Genomic DNA, 20,990 nt, shown 5'->3' with positions numbered 1-20,990 from the left:
CACAACGTCACAACTTGGCCCATTTTTGACTTATAGCTCTGTCTGAATGTTGGCATTTTGCCTTGAGCCAATTATTCCTCCCCCGGCATAATTTTTGTTTCCATGTATGAGAAATATCATACCCTGTTGTGCTTGCTACTTGACTCCAACACAACACAGTCCTCAAGGTGACTCCTCCTAGGTCCTCTAACTGCCAGGTTCCCCTCTAGTGGAGCTCCAGCTGGACAGACCAATTGATGTATTGCTCTAGGATGCCACTGACAATAGCACGTCTACACACAGGAGGGTATTTTCCTTTACTGATTCCCTACAGCTGCTTCATTTTGACCAAAACAGCAAATAATATTGACAAACATTCTGAATTCTTGTGGTGGTAAGACCCAAGGTTTATAGTCGGGATGCTAGTTCATTTATATTAACAACTTCCATTGAGTCTGAAAAGTGGAGTTGAAGAAACTTGTTTTAGATAATTTTCAGTTTTTCAAGAAGTCATGTGAAAGGGTTGAGGTAGTGATGGGGAATAAAACCAAGAAGTGGTGGTCCAGCCCTTTGATTTATGCTTTCTGATTTTGCATTAGAAATTTTACTCTCTAAACACACTAGAGAGAAAACGGTGTAGGTAGAGATGGGAGTGTGGACAGCATGACTGCTTTAGGATATTTAACATGCAATTTGGAAAAAGTTAAGCCAAAGATTTGAAAACAACATCATCATCTCCCTTTTCCAGGTTCTCAGGACAAGTCTGAGGACCTGAAAAGGATAAATGAGAGGGCCTCAACAGCAGCTGCCCATTTATAAGTCAAATCAGCACCTTTGTTCTATGAATATTTTAAAATATCATATGTGCCTATACATTGGAGAATGAACATATTATTATGCCAAAAAAAAAGAAGTCTCAAAAGAGCTGCTGAGCACTTAACAACATCACTAATTACTCGTGTAATGTTTGGCAAACAGTCAAAACCAGAATTTTTTTCTAGTAAACATATTTTTACACATTTGTCCTCCCTACAAAAATAACCAGTTGAGATGCATATATTTTCACTTGCACATGTTTGCATTGCTGAGGCGTAAACCAATCCTCCCTTAAAAGGTTCGTTTCAAAGTTATTAGCTAATTCATAAGCCCAGCAAACCTGGGGGCCTGCGAGCATATGCTTTGCATTGAAACACCAACGTGGTAATCAAACAAGGAGCAATCTAATATGAGCTTTCAAGGCAGGTGAATTTGACTGTAAATCATGGTCCTGCACATAGGTTTGTATTTTCTATTCTTAATTACATCTGTGCAGATCTCCATTTGTTTATGGTTACCTAATACATCGAGTGGGCTATTTGCATTCCCAGAGGCACATTACCATGGTGTGCACTTCTCTGAGAGAAAAAAAAAAATTGGCTCAACCATTAACTCAAATATTAAGTACAAAAAAAGATATAGAAGTAAATGCTCTTCAATTCAGCAAATGCTTGTGGAACACCTCTGCACAGTGCTGATAGGAAAGCGTGGGAAGTCCATTTCACCTAAACTCATTGAAGCTCAATCTCCTCATCTATAAAATGGGAGTAATAGCAGGGAAAAAGAGAAGTATTCACTTAAGTGCTATATAAATATGAGTAAGAGGTAGTAAATTGCAATCCAATACTTTCTGTTTTATCGGCATCACTTAATTGCAGATACTTTTCTGTGAAATACTTTGTGAATGTGATGGTAACAAACACAGAAGACGGTTGCTTTTACATTCAAATTACCTATTTTGTTTTACTTTTATCCATCTATATTATCTGAGAAAGGGTTTATGATGACCAGTACCAGTCGGTAGTGCATGTGATGTACCAACAATATGACCTGGGAACATGTCTTCTATTTGGGAGAGGCTATCAGAAGGAAAGCTGGCTAGCTGTACATAAGCTTGTTGTTATTTTTGTCTAGTCACTAAGTCATATATGACTCTTTGTGACCCCATGGACTGTAGCCTACCAGGCTCCTTTGTCCATGGGATTTCCCAGGCAAGAATATTGGAGTGGGTTGCCATTTCCTTCTCCAGGAGATCTTCCCAACCCAGGGATCAAGCTCATGTGTCTTGTTGGCAGGCAGATTCTTTACCACTGAGCCACCTGGGAAGCCCACATAAGTTTAAGGAAAGGTTTAAAAAAAGAAAAGACAGCTTTCATATTGCTTCTAGGTGACTCTATGGGTTTCCTCAGATAAGAAAGCAAAGAACACCAACAGATGACTCCCACGGTATTGAAAATGGCATGTCTAAATGTAGCCTCTCTGGGACTGTATCTGCCTGAAAAATGGAAATCTGCATGTCCTACCTACCACACAACATCCTTGTGAGAATCCAAAACCTATACCATTTGTCAAAGCTCTTTATAAATACCAACCAGCCAGGTCTTTGTTATCTTTCTGATAAGCTCAGTTTAGGAGATGAGAAACCAGGTATCAAGGAGCATCAGTAAATATCCTTCCTCAGAAGGATAGGAATAAGTGAGTAAGCCGAGAGACATCTTAAGCTCCACCTAACTTTGACATTTACATCCTAATTATTGTCGATATTGTCTCCTCGTGGCCATCTGAGTAGTGAGGGTGATGTATAATGGCAAGACTGAAGCCAGATCATGCCTGTCAGAAACAGAACAAGAAAGGAAAAGGAAGTCGTCCGGTCAGTTCAGACCTCCAGCTCTTCCCCTGTAACATGATGCTGAGTGGGATGTTCTCCGAGCACTCTTCTGACTCCAATAGTCCTTAAATCAGAGAATAAGTGAGTGGTGGTTTACGTGTGTGGAGGTGCGCGATGGCATACTGATATCATGGGGACCTTCTCTTCGTTATCATGAGGGGTGAGCATTAGAAGATTCTCTAACACAAGGCAGCTGGAAGCTGTGCTCTATGGCCTGAGGGTTGCCTTCTCAGCTGGCCACGGAGGGTCAGAGAAGCTTGTTCTGAAAAGCCAGGTCTTCTGTAGGCCCTGCTCATGGGCTCAGAACCAGCCACTCATTAGTCCCTTATTGGTGTCCATAGTTTCCTTCATGTGCACTGCAGAAGTGTGATTTCCCCAGGTGACCCAGTCACTGCAGTGACAGAGAATCATATTTGCAATGGTCTTTCAAGAGTGTTTCAGATTAGAAGTGACCACAATTTATGGTTTCAGAAGCCACAGGCAGTTGACCTTCTCCATTTAGGAATCTCACTTGAGGAAAGCCAGTAAATACTTCTATATCCTTCTTCTTTTTCCTGTGTTTCTCTCATCTGTTCATATTCTTTCCTTTATTCATCCACTCATTAACTTATTAAATAATTCCTTTATTAATTTTCTTTCTAAAGAGCCATTTGCTGTTGAAACCTCGGTCAGGTTAGTAATTGTTGATTGACTGGAGCCCTGGGCCATTTTTGGAAAATGGCCCCAAAGTGGCTTGCTTTTGCCAGAATATAAAGTCCTAATTAGAAATGTAATTCTGAATTGAGCTGAAGATAAAGATGTGGATAAGAACACTATTCCTTTTAAGAACCAAGAGGTTAAATAACTTGCCCAGAGTCCCTGTACATGGCTGGGTTGGAATTCAAACCCCAGCCTTCCTGACGCCAAATCCCATATTTTTCCAGGAACCCTCACCATCAACAGGGATGGAAATTATTCAGAAAAGCAGCCGCTCACTCAGATCTTCCCTCCTGCCTGCAGAGTTTGCAAAAGGCTCTGCATCCTTGTGCTTTTTAATCCTGGGGATACTCTTCATAACTGAATCAGTGCAGCAGGAACTGAATCTTAGGTCCCAACATGCTGGCCTCAGCATCTATATAAGCCCCCCATTCTGTAGTCATTCCATTACATGGTCAAGATTGAACATTTCTCTACCTTTTACATTCAGGATAAGTTGATTTCCTTAGTATTTGGAGGGTTTGTAGGACTGGATAGGCATGTCCCCAGAGTTTCCCTCTCTGTTGTCTGAAGGCCTCAGTTCTTGGGTGATCTTGGCAGTGGCAGCAGAAACCTTCACAGCAAAACACAGGAAATCCTTCCATTAATATCATGTAGTAGAACCAAAGATGCCTGCAAGTAGCCCTGTGTGTAATCAGGGCTGTGGGTTGAGCAGAGAAACTTCTATTTCTTGAAAATTAAATGGCCAGGTATCTAGTTGTAGTCTGACATTCACTAAAATAGGTTCTGTGTGACAGGGCTTTTTAAATGCTCTCGGGTGTTTTTTGGGTTGCCCTTTCCCATTTTATTTTGCCAGAGATTGCTTTATAGAGAGAATATAAATCTCAGATAACTGACACATGTGTCTGAGAACTCTCTCATCTCTTTCTATTCTAGAAACTAACAGAAAAGTTTCAGCTCTCATGTGCTGAGCTTGTGAGAAATAACTTCAGTTAGCATCATGTCAGGTTTTGGAAGCTCATGTGTTGCCAGACCTTTGCAGAAAAGAAGTAGGATGGCATTATGTATCAAGTTCTTGGTTGGCCCTGGTTATGGTTGAAACATTCAAGCCAGATCCATGTGGCCCATTCAGGATGACAGCTCTCTATAGCTTCCTGTTCATATCTAAGTATCTTGGGTAAATATCTCCTCCACTTCATTCACCTCTGAACTTTGCTTACCAGAGACTTGCTGTCTGCATGCTAGTCCTGCCAGGAAGCAGGACTGTGATGGTTACTTTTATGTGCCAATTTCACTGGAATAGGGGCTACCCAGACATCTGATCAAACATTTTTCTGGGTATGCAAGTGAGAGTGTTTTTGGATGAGATTATCATTTGAATCAGTAGACCGAGTAAAGCAGATTCTTCTTCCTCATTTGGATGGGCCTCATCCAGTCAGTTGAAGGCCGGAATAAAACAAAAAGGCTAACCCTCCTGGAAGTAAGGGGAACTCCTCCTGCCTGACCACATTTCAAGTTAGGACACAGCATTTTATTTTATTTTATTTTCAAAAAATTGAATTATAGTTGACTTATAATATTCTGTTAGTTTCAGGTATATGACATGATAATTCAATATTTTTAGTTAACACTGTATACAAAATTATTATAAAAATATTGATGATATTCCCCATGCTGTACATTACATCCTTGTAATGTATTTATTTTAGACTTAAAGTTGCACCACTCCCCGACCCATCTCTCCTCTGGTAACCACTAGTTTTTCCTCTGTATCTGTGAGTCTCTCTCTCTCCATTTTATTTGTTCATTTGTTTTTTTTTTAAGATTCTGCATATAAGCGAAAGATTATAGTATTTGTCTTTCTGTCTGGCTTTCCGCTAAGTATAATAGCCTCTGGATTCATTCATGTTGTCACAAATGGTAAAAACTTTATCCTTTTTTATGGCTGAATAATATTCCATTGTGTGTATACATCACATCCTCTTTATTCTGTTGAGGGACACTTAGGTTGCCTACATATCTTGGCTATTGTAAATAATTCTGCAGTGAACATTGGGGTGCATTCTTTTTCAACTAGTGTTTTTCTCTTCTTCAGATGTATACCCAGGAGTGGGATTGCTGGATCATGTGACAGTTTTATTTTTAATTTTTTGAGGATCCTCCATATTGCTTTCCACAGTGGCTATACCAATTTACATCCCCACTAACAGCACATGAGGATCGCCCCCCATTTTCTCCATAGCCTTGTCATACAATACATGAGGACATAGGGTTTTTTTTTTTTTTTAATGCTATTAGACTCAAACTGAAACATCAGCTCTTCTGGGTCTTCAGCTTACAGATCTTGAGACTTGTAAGCTTCCATAATTTTATAAGCCATATTCCTTATAATAAATCAATATCTCTCCATCTTTCCTATTGGTTCTCTCTGAAGATCTTATGTCTGAAAGACATACCTCTTCTCAGCTATTCTCCTCTTAGATAATAACATTCACAGATCCCCCTCCTCATTCTCTTCTTCTCTAATGTCCTACGGCTACTGTAACAAAGGAACAGACTGAGTGTGGTAGAACAACAGAAATTTATTTCCTCACAGTTACAGAAGCTAGGGGTCTGAAATCAGATGTCACCAGGGCCAGGTTCTCCCTGAAGGATCTAAGGAAGGATGCTTTATTGACTCTTGCAGATTCTGATAGATGCTGGCTATGCTTGGTGTTCCTTGGCTTGCAGCTGCTTTAGAAATTTCTGCCTTTGTCTTTGCATAACAGTCTTCCCCCTCTGTGTGTCTAATTTCTCTTTTTTAAGGATATCAGTTTTTGGATTAGGGACTTGAATTCAGTATGACCTCATCTTAACTAAATACAACTGCAAAGAATCTTGTCGACTATTTCTATTCCCTATGAGAATTCTCTCTTATACAAGTACGCCCAACACACACCCCACCCTTGAAATAATATTCACAGAACCAGCTGTGATACATGCTTGTACATAGAATAGGAAGACTATAAAACAAAGAGAAATGATAGATGATAATTTCTCAAGATATTTTACTGATTCAGTGGTAAGAAGTGTCTACTTTAGAAAGTATTCTACAGTATAACACTTATTTGGACATGCTCAGAAATGACTGCTGCCACAAAGGAGGCAGGATGCAAAGGAGTCATATGATAACTTCCTTCAATGCTGGAAACACATGTCAAGGTTCCGAGGCAATGAGAGAGCAGCGTGCAAAGCTGCCTCACCCGCTGCATGGTCAGCCTTCCTGTCACCGTATCTGATTGCTTTCAGGGCTCCTGCAGTTGCCTCTTCAGTCTGCTGTGGCCATGGTAGCAGAGATGGTTTTACTAACCAGGAATACTCATTGAAAAGATCAACATTCCCCAAGAGATGCCAACTACTTGCCAATTTATGCTTTTGGGAGACACTGCTCAGACTGTCCAGTTCACTTCTGTTTTCTATTCACAACTCGCGGTTTGTGTTCTCCTGTCAAAACTAAAGTTCAGTATGATTTTTGGAGTTATCTGGATGTTTTACAGGGGTTGAAGGTCATACTCTCAAGATACACTCACCTCTGGGAGCTCCCCAGTGGTCTAGTGGTTAGGACTCGGCACTTTTATTCCTGTGGCCCAGGTTCAATCCCTGGTTGGGGAACTAAAATCCCATAAGCCACACCACTGGGTCCCACCAAAAAAAATTCATGAAAGATACACTCACCTCTCTGGTGCAGGTCCATCACTGAAGATGACTGAGAACCACTCCTATCTCCAAACTTGCCTTTTCCCAGCATCCTATTGGGGTTAAGCCCTTACAAAAGACAAATATACATGTTAGTCCCAAATTCCTTAGAAATCCCTCCCACTACTGCTATATTTAAAAGATATAACCAAACAGGACCTACTCTATAGCACAGGGAACTCTATAACAAACTAAATGGGGAAAAAAAGAATTTGAAAAAGAATAGATATGTGGAAAAAAAAAAAGAATAGATATGTGTATATGTGTAACTGAATCACTTTGTTGTACACCCGACACTAACCTAACATTGCTGATCACCTGCACTTCAGTATAAAATAAAAAGTTTCAAAACAACAACTATAAGTGTAAACAGAATAAATCAGTCCTCAGCAGCCAGAAAACATAAATAATGTCACACTGATGGTTACACTCCAAGTTCTAGTGTTATTCTTATCCATGTGCTCATATCAGATCACTCTTCAAAGCCACCCTGTCCCTCAAGCATTTCTGGGAATCCACAAGAGAGAGTATCAGACACTGCAGCAAACACTTCTTCTACCCACCTCATATCCTCTGGACATTTTACTCCAGTTGTTAATGTAAGAACCACCTTTACAAGTAAAACCTGAGAGCATGTAGCCTCAGCTACACTAGGAATCTCATTTTCTGTCAGTGGCTTCTCTAAGTATTTCTTTTTTTCTTTTTTAAAATTTATTTAGGGAAACATACTCCCAGGTGCAAAACCTGGGCCAGTGGAGGATAAGAGTCATGCATAAATGCTTCCATCTTCTATGATCCCTCAAATGTATAATTATAAGGAGAATTCTACATGGCGTTTCAGAATTCCAGTAAGATGGAGCTTCAGTTACCCAATTGGTGATCAGTTCAATGACATATCTTTGCACCAATGTTTCCACCGTCCCTATTCAATTCTTCCAGTCCCCAACCCCTGATCCCTCAGATTGCTATACACAAGCCCTTGACTCAAGCTCTGCATTTTGGGGGCAAACTCACTTAGGCTAAACACATTGCTTCTTTGCTACAAATACAGAGTCACATCTACCATACTGTTTATCCTTACCTCAACTTCATCTAGTTAAAATACACATGCTACACAAGAGACTTCCTGAAGGGATCTCCTTGTTGCCCCTGCTAATGGTATCCCACATAATGTTAATGCATCAAGGGTCTGACTCTTTGTAACCACAAGGACTGTATCCTGCAAGGCTCCTCTGTCCATGGGATTCTCCAGACGAGAATGCCAGAGTGGGTTGCAGTTTCCTTCTTCAAGGGATCTTGCTCACCTCGGGATCAAACCCACATCTCTTGCAACTCCTGTGTTGGTAGGTGAATTCTTTATCATTGTGCCACCTATGGGAAGCCCATACAGATAAAGGCTACTTGTCAAATGTTTTCACTCATCTCTCTATCATATTCCCTCACACCACCCACTTCTTACAAAAGTAAACATACGAAATTCTTCACTTCTCTTTCAATCAAAGCAAAAATTTGCTTGCTACCAGCACACACAAATAATTATGCTGGACTAGGAGAAGTCAATGGCACCCCACTCCAGTTCTCTTGCCTGGAAAATCCCATGGATGGAGGAGCCTGGTAGGCTGAAGTCCATGAGGAAGAGTCCGACACGACTGAGTGACTTCACTTTCACTTTTCACTTTCATGCATTGGAGAAGGAAATGGCAACCCACTCCAGTGTTCTTGCCTGGAGAATCTCAGGGACAGGGAGCCTGGTGGGCTGCCATCTATGGGGTCGCACAGAATTGGACACAACTGAAGCGACTTAGCAGCAGCAGCAGCAGGGGAACATTTCATGCAAAGATGGGCTCAATTAAGGACAGAAATGGTATGGACTTAACAGAAGCAGAAGATATTAAGAAGAGGTGGCAAGAATACACAGAAGAACTGTACAAAAAAGATCTTCACGACCCAGATAATCATGATGGTGTGCTCACTCACCTAGAGCCAGACATCCTGGAATGTGAAGTCAAGTGGGCCTTAGGAAGCATCACTACGAACAAAGCTAGTGGGGGTGATGGAATTCCAATTGAGCTATTTCAAATCCTAAAAGATGATGCTGTAAAAGTGCTACACTCAATATGCCAGAAAATTTGGAAAACTCAGCAGTGGCCACAGGACTGGAAAATTTTCATTCCAGTCCCTGAGAAAGGCAATGCCAAAAAATGTTCAAACTAGCACACAATTGCACTCATCTCACACGCTAGTAAAGTAATGCTCAAAATTCTCCAATCCAGGCTTCAACAATATGTGAACCATGAACTTCCAGATATTCAAGCTGGTTTTAGAAAAGGCAAAGTAACCAGAGATCAAATTGCCAATATTGGCTGGATCATCGAAAAAGCAAGAGAATTCCAGAAAAACATCTATTTCTGCTTTCTTGACTATGCCAAAGCCTTTGACTGTGTGGATCACAATAAACTGGAAAATTCTTCAAGAGATGGGAATACCAGACCACCTGACTTGCCTCCTGAGAAATCTGTATGCAGGTCAGGATGCAACAGTTAGAAGTGGACATGGAACAACAGACTGGTTCCAAATAGGAAAAGAAGTACGTCAAGGTTGTATATTGTCACCCTGCTTATTTAACTTATGTGTGGAGTACATCATGAGAAATTCTGGGCTGAATGAAGCACAAGCTGGAATCAAGATTGCCGGGATAAATATCAATAACCTCAGATATGCAGATGATACCACTCTTATGGCAGGAAGTGAAGAACTAAAGAGCCTCTTGATGAAAGTGAAAGAGGAGAGTGAGAAAGTTGGCTTAAAGCTCAACATTCAGAAAACTAACATCATGGCATCCAATCCAATCACTTCATGGCCAATAGATGGAGAAACAGTGGAAACAGTGGCAGACTTTCTTTTTGGGGGGCTCCAAAATCACTGCAGAGGGTTACTGCAGCCATGAAATAAAAAGGCACTTACTCCTTGGAAGAAAAGTTATGACCAACCTAGATAGCATATTAAAAATCAGAGACATTACTTTGGCCACAGAGGTCTGTCTAGTCAAGGCTATGGTCTTTCCAGTAGTGATGTGAGACTTGGGCTATAAAGAAAGCTGAGCGCTGAAGAGTTGATACTTTTGAACTGTGGTGTTGGAGAAGACTCTTGAGAGCCCCTTAGACTGCAAGGTGATCCAACCAATCCATCCTAAAGGAAATCAGTCCTGAATATTCATTGGAAGGACTGATGTTGAAGCTGAAACTCCAATACATTGGCCACCTGATGCGAAGAACTGACTCATTTGAAAAGACCCTGATGCTGGGAAAGATTGAAGGTGAGAGGAGAAGGGGACGACAGAGGATGAGATGGCTGGATGGCATCACCAACTCAATGGACATGAGTTTGGGTAAACTCTGGGAGTTGGTAATGGACAAGGGGGCCTGGCGTGCTGCAGTCCATGGGGTCACAAAGAGTCGGACTCAACTGAATGACTGAACTGAACTGAACTGAACTGAAGGGTGGTGGCAAAGAGGGTCATTTGTGATTCCATCCTGAGTCAGCCAAATTCTGACTTCAGTGTGTTACATTAATGAACTTTCAACTTCTATTAATTTTAATTTTTATGAAATTTTGAAAGGTCTCTTCCATTTACATTTATTACAAAATATTGCTATATTCACCATACTGTACAATACATCCTTGAGTCTGTCTTATATACAATGCTTTGGGCCTTCTACCAACCCCCACCCCTCCCCACTGGAAACCACTAGCTTGTTCTCTACATCTCTGAGTCTGCTTCCTTTTGTTGTATTCATTAGTTTGTTGTATTTTTCAGATTACATAGAAAAGTGATGGAGCTTCCCAGGTGATGCTAGTGGTAAAAAAACCTGCCTGCCAATGGAGAAGATATAGGGACGAAAGTTTAATCCCTGGGTCAGGAAGATCCCCTGGAGAAGGGCATGGCAACTCACTCCAATGAGTTGCCTGGAGAATCCCACTGGACAGAGGAGCCTGGTGGGCTATAGTCCATGGGGTCACAAAGGGTCAGACAACTGATGTGACTTAGCATGCATGCACACACACACACACACATATATGAGATATCATACATTGCTTGTCTCCCACTGTCTGACTTATACCATCCAAGTTCATGTTTCTGTAAATGGCAATATTTTTATTCTTTTTAATAACAGAGTAGTATTCCATTGCGTGTGTGTTCCTGTTGATGAACACTGATTGCTTCTATATCTTGGCAATTATAAATAATGCTATTTTAAAGATTGAGGTGCATGAATCTTTTTGAATTAGTGTTTCTAGTTTTTTGGTTTTCTTCAGATATATACCTAGGAATGGAATTGCTGGACCCCATGGTAGTTCTTTTTTTAAATTTGAGCAACTTCCATGCTGTTTTCTATAGTGGCTGCACCAATTCACCTCCTATCAACAGTGTACAAGAGTTCCTTTCTCTCTTGTTGTTGTGTTAAGCCACTCAGTCATGTCTGACTATTTGCAACCATGTGGACTGCAGCACACCAGGCCTCCCTATCAATCACCAATTTCCGGAGTCGGCTCTTGGCATCAGGTGGCCAAAGTATTAGAGCTTTAGCATCAGTCCTTCCAATGAATATTCAGGGTTGATTTCCTTTAGCATTGACTGGTTTGATCTCCTTGCTGTTCAAGGGACTCTCAAGAGACCTCTCCAGCACCAGAGTTTGAAAGCATCAGTTCTTCCGTGCTCAGCCTTCTTTATGGTCTGACTCTTATATTTGTCCATGACTACTGGAAAAACCACAGCTTTGACTATATGGACCTTTGTTACAAAGTAATGTCTCTGCTTTTTAATATACTGCCTAGGTTTGTCATAGCTTTTCTTCCAAGGAGCAAGCATCTTTTAATTTCATGGCTGCAGTTACTGTCCACAGTGATTTTGGAGTGCAAGAAAATAAAGTCTGTCCCTGTTTCCATTTTTTCCTCCTCTGTTTACCATGAAGTGATGGGACCAGATGCCGTGATCTTAGTTTTCTGAATGTTAACTTTTAAGCCAGCTTTTCACTCTCCTCTTTCACTTTCATCATGAGGCTCTTTAGTTCTTTTTCACTTTCTGTCATGAGAGTAATGTCATCTGCCTATCAGAGGTTATTGATATTTCTCCAGCAATCTTCATTCTAGTTTGTGCTTCATTCAGTCCTGCATTTCTCATGATGTACTCTGCATTTTGGGCTCCAAAATCACTGCAGATGGTGACTACAGCCATGAAATTAAAAGATGCTTTCTCCCTGGAAGAAAAGTATGACCAACCTAGAGAGCATATTAAAAAGCAGAGACATTACTTTGCCAACAAAAGTCCATCTAGTCAAAGCTTTGGTTTTTCCAATAGTCATGTATGGATGTGAGACTTGGACTATAAAGAAAACTGAGCGCCGAAGAGTTGATGCTTTTGAACTGTGGTGTTGGAGAAGATTCTTGAGAGTCCCTTGGACTGCAAGGAGATCCAACCAGTCCATCCTGAAGGAGATCAGTCCTGAATATTCATTGGAAGGACTGATGCTAAAGCTGAAACTCCAATACATTGGCCACCTGATGTGAAGAACTGACTCTTTTGAAAAGACTCTGATGCTGGGAAAGATTGAAGGCAGGCAAAGAAGGGATGACAGAGGATGAGATGGTTGGATGGCATCACTAACTCAGTGGACATGAGTTTGAGTAAGCTTCAGGAGTTGGTGATGGACAGGGAAGCCTGGCATGGTGCAGTCCATGGGGTTGCAAAGAGTTGGTCACAACTGAGCGATTGAACTGAACTATGCATATAGGGCTTTCCAGAGGTGCTAGTGGTAAAGAACCTGCCTGCCAATGCAGGGGACATAAGAGATTCAGGTTCAGTCCCTGGGTTAGGAAGATCCCCTGGAGGAGGGCCTGGCAACCCACTCCAGTATTCTTACCTGGAGAATTCCATGGACAGAGAAGCTTGGTGGGCCACAGTCCATAGGGTCACAGAGTCAGACACACATGCACATACTCTGCATAAAAATTAAATAAGCAGAGTGACAATATACAGGCTTGCTGTTCTCCTTTCTCAATTTTGAACCAGTCTGTTGTTCCACATCCAGTTCTAACTGTTGTTTCTTGACCTGCATACGGGTTTTTCAGGAGGCAGATAAGGTGGTCTGGTATTCTCATCTCTCTGCATCCTCACTAACATTTGTTATTTCTGTTTATTTTTCTTTTCTTTTTTTTTTTTTTTGATGATAGTTATTCTGAGTCGAGTGAGGAGATAACTCTCTGTGATTTTGATTTGCATTTACCTGATGATTAACAATGCTGAGCATCTTTTCATGTGCCTGTTGGCCATCTACATTTTTTCTTTGGAAAAACATCTATCTATTCAATTTCTCTACCCATTTGTTTTCCTTTTAAATTTTTATTTTTTTGAATTTTTCACCAGAAACATTTTGTACTGGGGTATAGCTGATTAACAATGTTGTAGTAATTTTAGGTGAATAGCAGAGGGACTGTATCCATTTTTTAGTTGAGTTGTTTGTTTTTCTGATGTTGAGTTGTATGAGCTATTTATATATGATGAGTTTTAATCCTTTATTAATCATGACATTTGCATATATTTTCTACTATTCACTAAGTTGTCTTTTTGTTTTATCAGTGGTTTCCTTTGCTGTGAAAGTGCTTTTGACTAGGTCCTTTTTGTTTATTTTTGCTTTTTTCCCTTTATTTTAAGAGGTGGGTTCAAAAATACTGCTGCAATTTATGTCCAGGAGTGTTCTGCCTGTTTTCCTCAAGGAGGTTTATCATGTCTGGCCTTACATTTAGGTCATTAATCCATTTTAAGTTTATTTTTGTTTCTATTTTTGATTTGGAAGTAAATTCATCTGCATCATTTTTCTAGATTCCCATGTAAGCGATATTACATGAAATTTGTTTTTTTCTTTCTGACTTCCCTGTGTCTGACAGTCTCTAGGTCCATCCTTGTCTGCAGATGCCACAATTTCATATATGGTGTTACAGAATATTCCAATTTCATTCTTTTACATGTAGCTGTCCAGTTTTTCCAGGGCCACTTATTGAAGAGACTGTTTTTTTTTGGGGGTTTTTTTTTCCCCATCATATATCATATATTCTTATCTCCTTTGTCCAGGGGATTGCAAAGAGTTGGACGTGACTCAGTAGGCATGCATGCATGAGTTAATTTCTGGGCTTTCTATTTTGTTCCAGTGATTTATGTGTCTGTTTTGTGTAAGAATTTTTCCTTTCCATGTTTATCAAAATTTTACTTGTATATATCTAAAAATCTAGTTCTTCAGGTTGATTACCAACAGTAGCAGTTTCTTCCTTCGCCTACAGTTTGCCTTTTTTAAAGGTAAACTTTAAAATTTCTCCTCATTTAACCCTTTCACAGCTTACCTCCATATGTCTTAAAAATATACCAATGGTTGTCAATTTTTAAAAGATGTTATTATTTCTCTCTTTGTGAAATAGCATGAAGAATTAGTTTCACTTTAGCTCTAGAATATCACACTTACACATTTTTTCTTCCTCTGTCTTCTCAATAAAATTATGTCACAATTTACTTGCATCAATACTGTGTGTTTACTATGTGCAAATTTTATTCACAGCTAAGAAACTATGATAGGAATCTTTTTTCTCGGCACTACTTTTTCCTTTGCCTGGAATTAATGATTTTTTTTTTTTTTTTTTGCTCTTTAATTTATCACTATTTCAATCTCAAACTTTCTGTCACTATTTAAGCATACTATCAATCAATATGCACATGAGGCATTCCATAAGTTTTGTCATCTTGGAGAATTCTCTCCTGGAGCCTAGTTGCCAGTCAACTATTTGATAGCCATTCTATTTGAAATCTCCTTTCACCATCATCAGACTACTTTACCTTTCTCTTGTGTCCCCTCTTCTGTTTCTTGTACTCCATGCTTTTCACTACTTTATCTACTCTCCTATTGGTGGAGGTCACTTCTAAGAGCTTCTTGAAAAGTCATTCAGGGGAGATAAATTATTTAAGACTGTGCATGTCTGAAAATAGTTTTCTTCTATCCCAATACCTGAGTAATATTTAGCTGGGTATAGAAATCCAGGATGGATGTCATTTTCCTTTAGAATTTTGAAGGAATTTCTCATTTTCTTCTATTTTCCTATACTTTTCTTAAGAAACTTAAAGCCATATTGATTGCTCATCTTTTATATGAGCCCTAATTTGTTTTCTTACCTGGAAGATTTTAGTACATGTTCTTTGTCTCCAGTGTTTTTAAGTTTCACTATTACTTTGCTGTGAGTCTGTTCACTATTCTAGATTGTCAGTGCACCCCTTTAACCTGGAAGTCATGTTCTAATTCTGAAAATTTTGCTCAAATAGTAACACTGATGATCCTCTTTCTTCTGTATTTTTTCTTCTCTCTTTCGGAGCTGTAACTTACTAAACCTCCTGTTCTGTCACCTATTTTTTTTTCTTTATCTACTATGTTTTTTTCCTATCTTATTATCTTTTCAGGCTTTCAGTTGAGTTTTTCATTTCTGCTATAATTTTTTATTGCTTGCCAAAAACCAGTGGTGTTCTCTGAATATTTCTTTCTTTCTTTTTTAATAAAGCATTCTGTTCTCTCTTTGTGGTTACCTTATTTTCTATCTCTGAGGTTACTAAGGAAAATAATATTTAAATTTCTTTCTCATTTCAGTATTTGTTTATTCCAAGTTGTATTTTTATATTTGTTTAGTTGGTGTTGCCCTTTCTTGTTAGCTTTTCTCCGAATTTTTAAAATTCTTTAATTATCTCCTTACATGAGAATGAGAGCCTGTAAACTCAGTAGTTTTAGAGAAACTCAGGTCGGGTCTGTGAACTGTGACCTGTGACCTGCTTGAGTCACAGTTGAGACTGTTGAGAGTAAACACTTTGCTTATCCTGCCTTAGGGACAAAAAGCCTCGTGCAAGAATTCTGGAACCCTGGTAGAGAAGATAGCTGGCAATCTCAGCATTTTGTAAGTATTTGTTCACTCAATTTCCTATTTTTATCATGAAACAATTGTTGATAATGTGGAGAAGGAAGCCTTCATACATTTTTATGGGATGTAATTGCCAAAACTTATAATCACCTAAGATATCCTTCAGTGGGTAAACTGATAAACAAATTGTGGTACATCTATTCAATGGAATATTACTTAGCAATAAAAGCAAATGAGCTATCAAACCATGAAGAAAAAAATAATGAACTTAAAATACAGACTACTAATTGGAAGGAGCTAGTCTGAGACCTCTATATTATATTTTATAATTCCAATCATATGGAATTATGGAAATGGATAGCAAAAAGATCAGTGGTTGTCAGGGGTTTGGGGAAAAAAAGGAAGGAGTGTGTGAGTGAAGCATAGGGGTGCTTCATTTTTAGGTGGTGAACCTATTCTGTATGCTACTGTAATGCCAGATACCTGACATTATACATTTGTTAAAACCTATGGAACTTTGCGGCGAAAGTAAGCTTTAATCTGTGTACCTTAAAAAAATCATTTAAAAGGACAGAGATCTCATGAAGGAAAGCAGACTGTGACAAGGAAATCTAACTGTATTACAGCTACAGGAAACAGCCTCACTGAAGGGAATGGGGGGATGTTGCTGGCCTAAGTTGGGAACGAATAGAGTTTGTAGGACTAAAGACAAAAAGGAAGTACAGTCTAGTTAATAAAGTTGGTTTCCATGAGGATAGGGATTAACAAATATGATATATAGGTATATATGCTATATGTGTCTACTGGAATTGAAAAATTAAGAATTGTATGGCAGACAGTGTGAGCCAGGTTTCTTTCTGTTAGAATAGGAATCTACAGTTATGCAAGGGAAGGAGGCTAGAATTATCCATGTGGAAATGAATTAGAGTTTGAGACATTATTATGTATATGGGTCCAGATTATATATGAAAATATTTATAGATAGAAGTTAATTATATTAGTTAGTATACATACATATAGTCCTTGCTCTGTCAGTTGCAGAGGACCTATAAGCAACAGTGCCCAGTAGCAACAAGTAACAGTTGCAACACCTATATCTTGGTTTCTAATATCATTGTTCAACAAATTGGATAAGGAAATCTTGGAGAAATGGTTGGTTTTGGATCTAGGAAAATACATAAGATAAGCCTGGAACATATTATGGTAACAGATAGTAAGGAATTACTAACAAAACAAAACAAAAAGCCTGCATTGATGGGATTTTGCCAAACAGACACAAGACAACAGTACAACTTAAAGAGCTCTGAGTGGCCAAAGCTGGAACAATTTGAGCCACAAAATAAATAAACTAGTATTGTACCATATCCCAAAGTATAAAATAAATATCTCTTAGTTCATACCATGTGTAAATAATTGACAAAATAAATGAGGATGAAGAGACAAATATCCCATGCAGAAGAATTTCTAAATAATTTATGTAGGTATTCCATCCTCAAAAAGGAAGACCATATCACTACACTCCTTAAGTGTGGCCTGCACATGGTGATTTTCTTCCATGGAGCAGAGTATAGCAAGGAGGAAGAGTACTTTACAGAAGAGAAATTTGTTGTACCGTCACCCTCAACCAGGTGATCAGGGTCAATATCTAGAGTGATAAATCACATTGAAAGCACATATCTCTGTTATGATGTGATGACATGTCACTATACCTCTGTTATCATCTTCCTCTAAACCTGTTATTCCAGTCTAGTCATGAGACAAACATTAAGAAAATTCCATTCAAGCGACATCCTACAAAACACTTGACCAGTACAGCTCAAAATTGTCAAGTTCATCAAAAATAAAGGAAATCTGAGAAACTGTCTCAGCCAAAAGGAGCCTAAGGAAACCTGACAAGTAAATGTGATGTGGTCATCGGGAAGAAATCCTGGAATAGAAAAAGACATTATTAGGTGGAAAGTAGGGATGTCTGATTAAACTGTAGACTTTCATTAACAGTAATGTTTCAGTTTTGGTTCAATGACTGTAGCATATATACCACACCAAGATGGTAATAACACAGGAAACTACGTGAAGAAATATTAATATATAGGGATTCTCTGTCTTCAAATATTATGCAAATCTATAGCAATTCTAAAAAATATTGTATATTAATAAAATTTAAACATGGAAAAAACTACCTACTCTCAATCATTCTCCCTCAGATATTTCATATACTAGTTTGTTTTTTATGTCTATAGACTAATTTGTTCATGCGCCTTAATTTTCAGATACTTGACATCACAGTCATTTGCTTCCTTATTTATTTAATCCTTTATAATGACAGATTATATTGCAATTATTTTACTTTATACACTCTCAAAGTCAACTGCAAAAATCTTTAAAAAGTTGTGTCAATAAGCCAACCCAAGCTATCCATGCTTCTTCCTATTAGAAATGAAATACTATATATATTGTATATATACTATATACAATAGTGAAGGGAGCAGCTAAATATTTGATGTAAATATCAGCTCCACATTATAGCGTTTTAAGTCCCTATGTTTTTTAATTTCTTAAGAGTTATACAAAAATAATTTAAAAGTTATTAGAATCTTAAGATTCATTGTTTTCTTTAAGGGATCTTTTCCAAATGAGAAGATGAAATAGAAAAACAAGATCAGGTTGTATCTTGCTGGGAGCAAATCATCATAAGTAATCCTCTCCCAATTAAAATTATATCAATAATAGTTTTATTAACTTCAAAAATATTTACTGAGAACAAATTATGTATAAAATTGTGTAAATATCTGCTAGGCAACTAATGAGGTGTTTCACTTTTTTCCTTCCTTCATGTGTCAAGTGGGTACTTATTGTTAAACTGTCATGTCAGAGCCTGGAGCTCAGAAGAAAGGCCAGGCTAGAGGGGGATTTAGTGGTTTTCTCCCTATTAGTGATGATTATAGTAGTGAAAGTAGATAATCTCTTCCACTAAATGCCCCTAGAAAAGAGAAGGGAAGGAATGATAAAGAACAGGAAGGTGCCAGCAGTAATGTTTCATAACAAATCATCTCCAAGCTCAATGGCATAGAGTCTGTCTTCTCATGCTTATGAGTCTCCAGTCTTGACTGAAGGTTGACACATGTAAGTTTTGTTCTGACTCAGGCTGAAGGGACAGAAGCCACCCAGGAGGACATCTTTTCAAGGCAATTACAGACGTACAGGCATTTGTTAACAGTTCAGCTGCTCAGTCATGTCCGACTCTTTGCAACACCATGGATGCAGCACACCAAGCTTCCCTGTCCTTCAGTGTCTCCTGGAGTTTGCTTAGACTCATGTCCATTGAGTCAATGATGCCCCCTTCTCCTCTTGCCCTCAATCTTTGCCAGCATCAGAGTCTTTTCCAGTGAGTCAGCTCTTCACATAAGGTGGGCAAAGTATTGGAGATTTCAGCTTCAGCCTTTTGCAAATGCTTCATTTTTTATGAATTGAAATTTTGTGCCGACCCAATGTTGAACAAGTCTATCACTGCCATTTTTCTCAACAGCATTTGCTCACTTTCTGTCTCTTTGTCACATTTTTATAATTCTTACAACATTTAAAAATTTTTCATTGTTTTTAATATTATTTCATTGTTGGGCTCAGACGGTAAAGCATCTGCCTGCAATGCGGGACACCCGGGTTTGATCCCTGGGTCAGGAAGATCCCCTGGAGAAGGAAATGGCAACCCACTCCAGTGTTCTTGCCTGGAGAATTCCATGAACAAAGTAGCCTGGTAGACTGCAATCCATGTGGTCGCAAAGTGTTGGACATGACTGAGTTACTTTCACTTTCCCTTTTTCAGACTAAAATAATTCATTGAAGAAAATTAAAAGGTTACTAGTGTAAGTTAGGGCCAATTCACACCAAGAGCTTTGTTCTAGATTATTGTGTCACAAAGTTTGGCCATCTATCAGGTGATCTACAAGTAGTATGTTCGTTTCAAAGTGAAAAAAAAAAGAATAATTTTTTTCAGATTTTTTTGAAATTTGAAACATAAGGTAAATTTTAATTTTCCATAAAATCCTATTGTATTTTAAATATCATTATTTTTTTAACAGGTGGCATTCATCTTGGCTAGAGTAATTTCTTCCTGCCAGTTTTTTCTTTTTTTAATAAGCTTTACTAAAGGTAATTTACATAAATAAAATTCACTACTTTTAAATGTGAAGTTTAAGCAGTTTTGACAAACATGTATAGTTATTTAGCCATGAGCATTATCAAGATACTCAACATATGCATCAACCCAAATAGTTCTCTTGTACTCCTTGCAGTCATTTCTCTCTCTACTCTCCCCAGGGTCTGATGATTACTAGACTGACTCTCTGTCACTATGGCTTTACATTTTTTAGAAGTTTATATAAATGGAGTCATATAGTTTTTTGGGCCTCAATTAATTAATAGCATGATTATTTTGTGATTCATCCATAAGAAAATGCATCAGTAGTTTGTTCCTTTTCATTGCTGAGTAGTATTCCATGATATGGATGTACCATTATATGTTTAATCATTTACCAGTTTTTGGTCATTAGGATTGGTTTCATCTCAAGGTTATTATTAATACAGTTTCTCTGTGACCTAGATCTGAAGACCATGCTGTTAATCTTCATGGTTTTGTCTGTTCAATGGAGTTTCTGTGAATATTCATGTGCACATCTTTGTGTGGTTGGACATTTTTATTTCTCTTTGGTAAATATTTGAGAATGCTATTGCTGGGCAATGTGGGTGTATCCTTTGTAAGAAAATCCCACTATTTTCCACATCTGCTCTGTTATTTTGCACTCCCATCAGCCATGAGATCCCTGTAGTTCCATACATTTACTAAGCCATGGCACTAAGGCACGGCACTTAAATTTTAGCTGAAATGTCAGGTATGTAGAACTCTCACAGTTGTTTTTATTTGCTTTTTCCC

At 38.6% G+C, this 20,990-nt stretch overlaps 1 long non-coding RNA gene and 1 other non-coding gene across 2 annotated transcripts in view; both read left to right on the top strand.

The window, feature by feature from the left end:
- LOC122686267 overlaps window positions 1–20,990 on the top strand; it is a 553,524-nt gene that overhangs the window by 336,311 nt on the left and 196,223 nt on the right. Inside the window, exon 3 of the long non-coding RNA XR_006338679.1 lies at window positions 16,029–16,096. This is a non-coding gene — a long non-coding RNA (uncharacterized LOC122686267). The remainder of the gene's footprint in view (window positions 1–16,028; window positions 16,097–20,990) is intronic.
- On the top strand, window positions 6,959–7,030 carry TRNAK-UUU. Its single transcript has one exon. It is a non-coding gene; the product is annotated as a tRNA-Lys (tRNA).

This window comes from Cervus elaphus, chromosome 29, assembly GCF_910594005.1.
Source record: "Cervus elaphus chromosome 29, mCerEla1.1, whole genome shotgun sequence".
Taxonomy (NCBI): domain Eukaryota; kingdom Metazoa; phylum Chordata; class Mammalia; order Artiodactyla; family Cervidae; genus Cervus; species Cervus elaphus.
This window is presented reverse-complemented; position numbering and strand designations above follow the sequence as displayed.